Source organism: Schistocerca serialis, chromosome 5 (genome assembly GCF_023864345.2).
Source record: "Schistocerca serialis cubense isolate TAMUIC-IGC-003099 chromosome 5, iqSchSeri2.2, whole genome shotgun sequence".
Classification (NCBI taxonomy): domain Eukaryota; kingdom Metazoa; phylum Arthropoda; class Insecta; order Orthoptera; family Acrididae; genus Schistocerca; species Schistocerca serialis.
This window is the reverse complement of record NC_064642.1, coordinates 615,216,249-615,228,489: the sequence shown is the minus strand read 5'-3', so window position 1 is coordinate 615,228,489 and position 12,241 is coordinate 615,216,249. Positions and strand designations below refer to the sequence as shown.

General features: G+C 42.7%; 1 non-coding gene across 1 annotated transcript; it reads right to left on the bottom strand.

The window, feature by feature from the left end:
• Positions 1-288: 288 nt before the first annotated feature.
• Positions 289-363, bottom strand: Trnas-cga (transfer RNA serine (anticodon CGA)). The gene has a single exon. It is a non-coding gene; the product is annotated as a tRNA-Ser (tRNA).
• Positions 364-12,241: the final 11,878 nt, after the last annotated feature.

Here is a 12,241-nt window from a genome sequence, read left to right as displayed (position 1 = left end):
ATATGTAGAGGTAGTTGTGTTCTACAATTTAGGAGTCACAACCGGAATCGACGTTATGTTCACGTGGCCAATAAAGGCATAAAGTGGCCTAGTGTGCGGGCTATCATTACATACTTAACCAGTTCCTCTTATAAATTCTTCATATGTGTAAGGGTATTACTTAGGAATCCTTAGCTACTGAAGGGTTTCTCGAAATTAGTGTTCAATATCCCTGATGATTCTAGAATGAAATTTTCACTCTACAGCAGAGTGTGCCCTGATATGAAACTTCCTGGCAGATTAAAACTGTGTTCCGGACCGAGACTCGAACTCGGGACCTTTGCCTTTCGCGGGCAAGTGCTCTACCAACTGAGCTACCCAGGCACGACTCACGCCCCCTCCTCACAGCTTTACTTCTGCCAGTCCTTAATCTGGAAACATCCCCCAGGCAGTGGCTTAGCCACGTCTCCGCAATATCCTTTCTTGCAGGAGTGCTAGTTTTGCAAGGTTCGCAGGAGAGCTTCTGTGAAGTTTGGAAGGTAGGAGACGAGGTACTGGTGGAATTAAAGCTGTGAGGACGGGGCGTGAGTCGCGCTTGGGCAGCTCAGTTGGTAGAGCACTTGCCCGCAAAAAGCAAAGGTCCCGAGTTCGAGTCTCGGTCCGACACACAGTTTTAATCTGCCAGCAAGTTTAATCCCTGATGATTGTGCCTGATACTGACGTGGGAATAATTCTGTGGGCAATTGCGACTATAATGCTTTTCTTTGAACTCTCTGCGTCCATAGATCTCTGTGAGGTGTGAATCCTTTTTAATGAGGTCGCTATGACTGTCGAGAGTGCGCAAAACAACGTTATAGCTGCCCATCTCCAAAGCCCAGCAGCCCAAAACTCCACCAGGCGCGACCTACCGCAAAATAAAGTCCATGATGTGACCATCCTGCCCCCGACTAGTTATCCAAGTCCAGACAATCCCAGAGATCCCGGCCTGCCGCACAGCTCTGTGCCTAGGGGAGTACAGTTAGCGCCACCTCAGACTTCTACGACATCTTGGGGCTCTGTAAGTATTATGGTGACAAACGTTGACATCCAATTGCCATTTACTCCTGTTATTGTTGACTGTACGGGTTTACGGCTCTAATGTGATGACGAACAGCACCATTACTAATACTGCTACTGCTGAAATGTACGCTTAATGACGACTCCCCCAACCACATCTTTCATATTCCGACCGCCAGTCACGTTTTGCAATGGACCACAGAAAGGTGTAGTGCCTTTGAACCTGTCGCTATTAAAATACAGATTGATATTTTCGGTCTCGACACAGATTTTCAAACACTGTTACAAGACTTTAACAAGCTTCTGATTTGAGGGAAAAATGTTTCTCCTGCTAAAATATAGCTAATATATGTAACACCTGTGTCGTCTGTGTTAGCTATCTCCTCCAAGCGAATAGGTATTTGTTTAAAACTATAGATAGATTGAGAATTATCTCAGTACACATTGCAGAGGTGTAACATAGAATTCCATAACACACATATCTTTCTAAGCTTATGACTCCAGTCGTACGGTATTGCTCACCAACTAATATGAGTGTGCTTACTTCCTCGTAACCTGCTAGAATTTATGCGCAACACACCACGAAAACGCACTTTAAATTCTTGTGGCCGACTGCAGAATGAATCTGTTGGTGCCAACGCACGTATGCATAGACAGAACAGAAAGTATGACTATTACGGTAGCATGTAGTTAGCTGTATCTCACTGGGTCCATTTATGAGAGGAATGGGAAAAAGAATTACAAGCGGTAAATATTACGATAAATTATGAGGTAATATACCTTCACAATGCAGTAATGACTGTCAAACTCAAAACGGTAAGTGAAGTAGATGGGATGATTTTTTTTTTTTTTTAGATTTGACAGACAATTTATAACAAAAAAGAAGACGTGCATGTCAAAGACCAGCTGAAAAATTCTCCTGTGGGAGCACAAAAAAGGCGAATATGTTCCTGGTGAATACATTCTGACAGAAAAGTGGGAAACCACCTGCTTCAGACCTAATCCTAAATCCTTTCACCCATCTCCAACCTTCGTAGTATTGTCGTTCTCAGTTGCTTATAATATTACAGTATGCTGACAGTTATTACTTTGGGACCTTCTAATTACAAATGAATAAAATACAAATTTTGTGCCATACGCGTTTGGCCTTTATTCTTTGCAAGGCATCTTTAGAGTCGAGGAATATATACATATTTATGTTTCCACTGCTTAGTTTACATTTAGTGCCTTGTATATAAATGTTGTCACTACTTTATTTTACAAACACATACAGATATCACAATCATTTGTAAACACATTTCCTGTACTGGCGCATGCGTGCCATGAGAGAGTCCAGCCCTTAATTCTTATGTGTGATATTTTCCGGAGCGGGAACAGAAAGGGAGGAGTATGTAATGTAGCAGAATACGTCAATATTTAACGAAAGATACAATTCCGACTATAATGAATAATGCGGTACTACCTTGCTAAGTTACATAAACGCAGGAACTTTATTGTGTGTTGTTATGTCACTGTATTACAGTATCTATGAGAATAAATCAACTTAAAGTGAACTGTGAACAATTAAGATGAAATGCATCTAATTTATAAAGGTACTGAAATACAAACAAAACACGTGAAAAACATAATGTAAACAAAAGTCCAATTTAGCGTTCGTGAAATTTGTATGTCCAAAAGTGATAGTAATTACATCATAGCCAATGTAAAGACAAAGATTTGTATATGGAACTAAAACCGAACTGTATTTGTAAACCAATTAAAGAAAATAATTAAGATACTTTTCTGGATACACATTTCAGATTACTTTGATATGAGAATTGTAATATTTCGACATTCTGCTTCAGAAACATTACGATGAAATGTAAAGTCAAATTCCATAACTAGTTTTGTAAAAGTATTGAAAGCTCAATTGCAAATAAAAAAAATTTCATTAAAACAATGCGTAATGTATCTCCGCAGTTTTTGGAAGCTACATAGGGTGATTCAGGCTGACCATGCCTATGTGTTTTATGCAACTTGTAATGCGTTGAAAAACCATTTGAAGGATTTTCAAATTCACTTGCTAGCTACATGCAAACTATAAGTTTAAAATGAAAAATGAGCAGGAAATTTTGTAGAAAATTTAATGCAGTTAAATTTTGTATTCTATTTGTTTTCGTCAGCAGCCATAGTTTTTGAATTACTCAGGAGAAACCTACAAAAGTGACCTTCAAATGCTTTTTTCTTGAATAATTCGAAAACAGTTGCCTCCAGTGAAAACCTCCCAGTACAAAATTTTGCTACATTAAATTTCATACAAAAAGGTTCTATTTATTGTTTCTGTATGACTAATATTTGGCATGTAATGAATAAGAGAATATGGCAATGTCCTATGTGGTTTTTGAAGGAGATGTGTGTTGCATAAAACCTGTAGGTAGGGGCAACTGAATCACCTTACACAAGGAGCAATGGCAGTAGGCATAGCACACCAGTCTTCCAGTCCCACACCACGTTTTAGGCAGAAAACCAGTGTGAGTTTTGTTTGTATTGTGATGCACTAAAAATGTTTTAAAGGTATTTTGCTGTTTCAGCTACCTTATTTATTTGATTGACTCGACATAAATCGCCTGACACACGGAATTTGGTTATATATGATATTTCGCTTGCAGGAATCACAACAAATATGAGTTGCGCACCTCAGTCAAGATCGACAGTACTAACAAGTGAAATACACTACTGGTCATTAAAATTGCTACACCACGAAGATGACGTGCAACAGACGCGAAATTTATCCGACAGAAAGAAGATGCTGTGATATGCAAATGATTAGATTTTCAGAGCATTCACACAAGGTTGGCGCCGGTGGCGACACCTACAACGTCCTGACATGAGGAAAGTTTCCAACCGATTTCTCATACACAAACAGCAGTTGACCGGCGTTGCCTGGTGAAACGTTGTTATGATACCTCGTGTAAGAAGGAGAAATGCGTATCATCACGTTTCCGACATTGATAAAGGTCGGATTGTAGCCTATCGCGATTGCGGTTTATCGTATCGCCACATTGCTGCTTGCGTTGGTCGAGATCCAATGACTGTTAGCAGAATATGGAATCGGTAGGTTCAGGAGGGTAATACGGAACGCCGTGCTGGACCCCAAAGGCATCGTATCACTGGCGGTCGAGATGACAGGCATCTTATCCGCATGGCTGTAACGGATCGTGCAACCTCGTCTCGATCCCTGAGTCAACAGACGGGCACGTTTGCAAGACAACGGTTATCTGAACGAACAGTTCCACGACGTTTGCAGCAGCATGGACTATCAGCTCGGAGACCATGGCTGCGGTTACCCTTGACGCTGCATCACAGAAAGGAGCGCCTGCGATGGTGTACTCAATGACGAACCTGGGTGCACGAATGGCAAAACGTCATTTTTTCGGATGAAACCAGGTTAGGTTTACAGCATCATGATGGTCGCATCCGTGTTTGGCGACATCGCGGTGAATGCACATTGGAAGCATGTATTCGTCATCGCCATACTGGCGTATCACCCGGCGTGATGGTATGGGGTGCCATTGGTTATACGTCTCGGTCACCTCTTGTTCTCATTGACGGCACTTTGAACAGTGGACGTTACATTTCAGTTGTGTTACGACTTGTGGCTCTACCATTGATTCGATCCTTGCGAAACCCTACATTCCAGCAGGATAATGCACGACCGTATGTAGCAGGTCCAATATGGGCCTTTCTGGATACAGAAAATGTTTGACTGCTGCCCTGGCCAGCACATTCTCCAGATCTTTCACCAACTGAAAACGTCTGGTCAATGGTGGACGAACAACTTGCTCGTCACAATACGCCAGTCACTACTCTTGATGAACTGTGCTATCGTGTTGAAGCTGCATAGGAAGCTGTACCTGTACACGCCATCCAAGCTCTGTTTGACTCATTGCGCAGGCGTATCAAGGCTGATATTACGGCCAGAGGTGGTTGTTCTGGGTACTGATTGCTCAGGATCTATGCACGCAAATTGCGTGAAAATGTAATCACACGACAGTTCTAGTATAATATATTTGTCCAATGAATACCCGTTTATCATCTGCATTTCTTCTTGGTGTAGTAATTTTAATGGCCAGTAGTTGAACTGTAGCCGCGAAAGCTGCTTAGGTTTTAATCATAATAAAGAAGAATATAAGAAAACACACAGGTACAATCAGCACATATTCAGTGTATTAGACATACTGACACTAAATCCACAAGATTTAAAAACCAGTACGTTTTGTCATTATTATTATTAATCACAAATTTCAAGATGACGATCACCTGATAAAACATAGGATTTAAAGAGCTATGACTTGTGACGATTGCGTCGCAGGCAGCAGAAGTGGCCAGGAGCTGCAGTGGACTCAGATTCAGGTGAGTGCGCGACCCTTTGTGTACGGCAACGCGAAGCTCGCCATTCCTGCCGCTGGTAGCAGGAAGAAGCACATCATCATCACACTATGGAACACTTTCATATCTCCTCAAAGTTTAATTACATTGTGTGTCAGTACTTTACCTGTACATAATAGTACCAACTAAATTCCTGTTGCCGGCCGTGGTGGCCAAGCGGTTAAAGGCGCTACAGTCTGGAACCGCGCGGCCGCTACGGTCGCAGGTTCGAATCCTGCCTCGGGCATGGATGTGTGTGATGTCCTTAGGTTAGTTAGGTTTAAGTAGTTCTAAGTTCTAGGGGACTGATGACCTTAGAAGTTAAGTCCCATAGTGCTCAGAGCCATTTTTTTAAATTCCTGTCTGAGTAATAAAAATAAGGAATATCATAAAGTTTTCACATAGAATTGTAAAATATTTTGAATTAATTTGCAGTTACTGCTTTTTAAAACGAACAAAAACCAACGATTTAATTCTATTTCTGTGCGGTTCTGATAGTTTGGTCGTTTGGAGAATAATCATTTCGTAACTGTTAAAGTTTATCCCTTGTAATCGAAAGTATTAATTTTCGTCACTATTTCCCCTATTCGTATCTAAATTTTGTGGGAACTGTGTATATTATCTACTCTTATGGTTTAATAAGTCACAGCTGCAAAATACTAACGCGAATTCTTTACAGACAAATGGAAAAACTGGTAGAAGCGGACCTCGGGGAAGATCAGTTTGGATTCCGTAGAAATGTTGGAACACGTGAGGCAATACTAACCTTACGACTTATCTTAGAAGAAAGATTAAGAAAAGGCAAACCTACCTTTCTAGCATTTGTAGACTTAGAGAAAGCTTTTGACAATGTTGACTGGAATACTCTCTTTCACATTCTGAAGGTGGCAGGGGTAAAATACAGGGAGCGAAAGGCTATTTACAATTTGTACAGAAACCAGATGGCAATTATAAGAGTCGAGGGGCATGAAAGGGAAGCAGTGGTTGGGAAAGGAGTGAGACGGGGTTGTAGCCTCTCCCCGATGTTATTCAATCTGTATATTGAGCAAGCAGTAAAGGAAACAAAAGAAAAATTCGGAGTAGGTATTAAAATTCATGGAGAAGAAATAAAAACTTTGAGGTTCGCCGATGACATTGTAATTCTGTCAGAGACAGCAAAGGACTTGGAAGAGCAGTTGAACGGAATGGACAGTGTCTTGAAAGGAGGATATAAGATGAACATCAACAAAAGTGAAATGAGGATAATGGAATGTAGTCAAATTAAATCGGGTGATGCTGAGGGAATTAGATTAGGAAATGAGACACTTAAAGTAGTAAAGGAGTTTTGCTATTTAGGGAGTAAAATAACTGATGATGGTCGAAGTAGAGAGGATATAAAATGTAGACTGGCAATGGCAAGGAATTCGTTTCTGAAGAAGAGAAATTTGTTAACATCGAGTATAGATTTAAGTGTCAGGAAATCGTTTCTGAAAGTATTTGTATGGAGTGTAGCCATGTATGGAAGTGAAACATGGACGATAACTAGTATGGACAAGAAGAGAATAGAAGCTTTCGAAATGTGGTGCTACAGAAGAATGCTGAAGATAAGGTGGGTAGATCACGTAACTAATGAGGAGGTATTGAATAGGATTGGGGAGAAGAGAAGTTTGTGGCACAACTTGACTAGAAGAAGGGATCGTTTGGTAGGACATGTTTTGAGGCATCAAGGGATCACAAATGTAGCATTGGAGGGCAGCGTGGAGGGTAAAAATCGTAGAGGGAGACCAAGAGATGAATACACTAAGCAGATTCAGAAGGATGTAGGTTGCAGTAGGTACTGGGAGATGAAGAAGCTTGCACAGGATAGAGTAGCATGGAGAGCTGCATCAAACCAGTCTCAGGACTGAAGACCACAACAACAACAACATGGGTATCATGACAAGAATAACCTTAATACTAATACCGGTAACAATAAAATTATTGTTTAGAGGTTTCACTTCTTTTAAATGCGCGAATGTTGTCTTTCTTTCAGTCTCTCACATTTTATCTCAAATGTATCAGTACTAACGTAGCTAAATAGTATATTCTTGTAGTAAGAAATCCAAGATCAGCAGACAAATTATTAGCCACCCCTTCAAATAACACACTGGTTAATTTGCAGTAATGAAGCGTGTGTAGAACTGCTACCATGTCATTATGTGAGACTCCATCGGTGACTTAAGCAACGAAGGTGAAGTGGGTGCGTATATGCTAGTCCACCCAATGGAATCAATGCATGAAGATGGGTCGACATGCAGCCATGAGAGAATGGCAAAGTTTAACTGTTGTATTTGTAGGTGCCAACGACCACACTGTGAATGAAGTCGCCCATTCCTTGGTGTATAGACATGGGTTGTCCAATGTGTTCTACAAGTAATAGTGGAGGAGGAGGAGATTAGTGTTTAACGTCCCGTCGACAACGAGGTCATTAGAGACGGAGCGCAAGCTCGGATTAGGGAAGGATGGGGAAGGAAATCGGCCGTGCCCTTTCAAAGGAACCATCCCGGCATTTGCCTGAAGCGATTTAGGGAAATCACGGAAAACCTAAATCAGGATGGCCGGAGACGGGATTGAACCGTCGTCCTCCCGAATGCGAGTCCAGTGTGCTAACCACTGCGCCACCTCGCTCGGTACAAGTAATAGTGTATAGCTCAATGGCACTAACATGGCGCTAACAGTGGTCTGGAAGAACCTAACCGACAGGGCCGAAGATGAGCTGCAAGCTGTTAGCTGTTTCAAACTCGACAGGAATTTTGGGATGTCATTGAACACCGGTCCAGTTCAAACGGTTTGCAGAGTGCACTGAAGGGAGCTGCATGCGAAGCACATTTGGAGTCTGGTGTACAGCAAAAGTCTATTGCTCACGGCGGAACGTCTTCATCTGGCCAAAGAATACCAAACTTCAAAGTAGCTAAATGGAGGTGTGCAATATGGTGTCGCGTTTATGCCTCTATAATAGGGGAAGACGTCAAGTGAACTGATGGCAAAATGCCCACAGCATGTGAAGAGTATAGTTCTGGCAACAGGTGGCTCTGCATAGTTTTCGGTCTGTTTTTCGTACTATGACTTTGGCCTACTCATTCAGGTTCTGCAAATAGTAATCTTGGGACACACTCCACACCCTGTTCGTCCATGGGCTTCAGAGCGTGTAGGAGAAGATGGACAGTTTTATGCTGCTGTGACGGTGCGGATTGTTGAATATTAAGACAATGAAATGTTTTTGGTTTAAGTTATAGAGTTCCATTAGAGAATTTCCATTTCGCGTATTGTCTTCGTGTAATCAGCTTATGTAATGTGCATACTTTTGTGTGTTCCATGCGTGTCTTTCGTAAAGGAATAAAGTTCATAGTGCTAACACTGCTCGTATTTAATTGTGTGTCGTCGTTTCCACACTGTGTTCCTCGACTTCCAGAATGCCCTCGATACCGTTCCGCATTGTGGCTTAGTGAACAAAATACGAGCTTAATGGCTGATCAAATTTCGCGTCTGGTTCAGGTCGTCCTTGCAAGCTGAACTCAAGTCGTTCTTAACAGAAAAAATCCACAGATGTACGAGTCAACTTAATGTCGACATGACTGTAAGACACTGTAATAGGGCCGCTACAGTTTACAATTTATGTTAACGCTCTAATGGATAACGAGTAGTGCAGGAACTGCCAGTTGACTCTGAACGTAATGGACTAAGCGATCGACAGCTGTTCAATTGCACCATTGCTGACAAATCAATGTAAACTATAATTACCGTAAAAAAAACCTTGGAGTAACCATCTAGAGAAATGGCTCCCAACCTTTCGCAGATCTAATACGAGTAATATTACGTAGGCCCTTCAGCAGGCGAGTAGCCGTTACATAGTTATTGTTCTGCTGCGATGTCAGTTTGTTTGTTTATCAGTAGCGCCGGGAATAATGAAGCGATTCCTGGTCCATTGCAGGAACCACTACAAGTCGGAAAAGCATTTACACTACGTGATCAAAAGTATCTGGACACCTGGATGAAAATGACTTACAAGTTCGTGGCGCCCTTAACCGGTAATGGTGGGATTCAATATGGTGTTGGCCCACCCTTAGTCTTGAAGACAGCTTCCACTCTCGCAGGCATACGTTCTATCAGATGCTGGAAGAATTCCTGGGGAATGGCAGCCCATTCTTCACGGAGCATTGCATTGAAGAGAGATATCGATGTCGGTTGGTGAGGCCTGGCACGAAGTTGGCGTTCCAAAACATCCCAAAGGTGTTCTATAGGAATCAGGTCAGGACCTTGTGCAGGCCAGTCCATTACAGGGATTTTACTGTCGTGTAACCACTCAGAAGCAGGCCATGCACTATGAACAGGTGCTCGATCGTGTTGAAAGATGCAGTCGACATCCGCGAATTGCTCTTCAACAGTGAGAAGCAAGAAGGTGCTTAAAACATCAATGTAGGCTTGTGCTGTGATAGAGCCACGAAAAACAAAGGTTGCAAGCCCCCTCCATGAAAAACACACCATAACACCACCGCCTCCGAATTTTTCTGTTGACACTACACACGCTGACAGATGACGTTCACCGGGCATTCGCCATACCCACACCCTGCCATCGGATCGTCACATTGTGTACCGTGATTCGTCACTCCACACGACGTTTTCACACTGTTCGATCGTCCAGTGTTTACGCCCTTTACACCAAGCGAGGCGTCGTTTGGCATTTACCGGCGTGGTGTGTGGCTTATGAGCATCCGCTTGACCATGAAAGCTAAATTTTCTCACCTCCTGCCTAACTGTCATAGTACTTTCAGTGGATCCTGATGCAGTATGGAATACCTGTGTCATAGAGATGTCTGCCTATTACACATTACGTCCCTTTTCAACTGTCGGCGGTCTCTGTCGGTCAACAGATTGGGTCGGCCTGTAAGCTTTTGTGCTGTATGCGTCCCTTCACGTTTCCACTTCACTATCACATCGGAAACAATGCAGCTAGGGATGTTTAGGAGTGTGAAAATCTCGCGTATAGACGTATGACACAAGTGACCCCCAATCTCCAGACCACGTTCGAAGTCCGTGAGTTCCGCGGAGCGCCCCATTCTGCTCTCTCACGATGTGTAATGACTACTCAGGTCGCTGATATGGCGTACCTGGCAGCAGGTGGCAGCACAATGCACCTAAAATGAAAAACGTATGTTTTGGGGGTGTCCGGATACTTTTGCTCACATAGTGTGTGTCTCATTTTTACTGTCATACAATGTACAATGTACAAAGTACTCATCTAAAAGGTGGACTATGCGAAGAACAAGGCAGATGGTAGTCCTGAATTTCTCCCATCATATAAAATGTTTAAATAACTTACAGGAACGCAGTCAGGTGACGCCTTCAGCAGCCAACGATATTTCGACAGGTGCACACCTTGTCATTTCCAAGGTAACACTTTAGCAAGAAAGCACTGTGCAAGTGAATTTAAAACCTTGGTTTGCCGTCCAATTGCGGAAACGTAACAAACAAACACACACACACACGAAATAACCAACAGGTGGGAGTGATTTATCTCTCTCTCTTGTAAAAAACAGAGGAACATAGTTAATGAGTGCCGATCTGTTGGTTGTTAAATTTCACTCTCGGTAATTTCTAGCGTCGGTCAGCGTTGGTTCTGTGGTGGCGCTAGTGTTTGTAGTGTGTTTTATCTTTCCACAACGGCACTACAAACCGAGATTTTAAAATCACAAGGAACAGAGCTATCTTGCTAAAGTTTTGCCTTGAAAATGAAAAGGTCGAAATGTTGGCAGTTGTCACCCGGCTATATTACCGTAAATTACTTGAAGAAGAAAAATGGTGTCAAAACAATCTTTTCACACACTGTAATCTCGCCAACACTTCTAAAAAATGTAATTATTGGTAACTAATGTAGTAAGTATTACAGTCTCAAAATAATTTAATTTCGTTGCCGAAACACAATCTGACCTTTTCGTTTTTACCCTCCCCCCGCTCTCGCAAGTGGGTAATTCCCGCAGGTCGGTAGCACTGGTGTAGAGCGACCTAGAGTTGGATGATTACATAAAACAACTATTAGGAAAACCCGGCCTCAGATTCATAGAGAGAAGCTTAAGGAAATATACACTGAAGAGCCAAAGACACTGGTACACCTGCATAATATTGTGTACGGCCCACGCGAGCGCGCAGAAGTGCCGCAACATGACGTGCCATGGACTCGACTAATGCCTGAAGTACTGCTGGCGGGAACTGACACCATAAATCCGGCAGGGCCGTCCATAAATCCGTAAGAGTACGGCGGGTGGAAATCTCTACTGAACAGCACGTTGCAAACTATCGCAGATACGCTCAATAATCTTCATAATCTTTATGTCTGGGGAGTCTGGTGGCCAACGGAAGTGTTTAAGCCGGCTGGTGTGGCCAAGCGGTTAAAGGCGCTTCAGTCTGGAACCGCGCAACCGCTACGGTCGCAGGTTCGAATCCTGCCTCGGGCATGGATGTGTGTGATGTCCTTAGGTTAGTTAGGTTTAATTAGTTCTAAGTTCTAGGGGACTGATGACCTCAGATGTTAAGTCCCATAGTGCTCAGAGCCATTTTTTTTAAGTGTTTAATCTTAGAAGAGTACTCCTGGAATCACTCTGTAGAAATTCTGGATGTGTGGGGTGCCGCATTCTCCTGCTGGAATTGCCCAAGTCCGTCGGAATACACAATGGACATGCGTGGATGCAGGTGATCAGATAGGATGCTTATGTACAAGTCACCTGTCAGAGACGTATCTAGACATATCAGGGGTCCCACAGCACTGCAACTGCACACGCCCCAC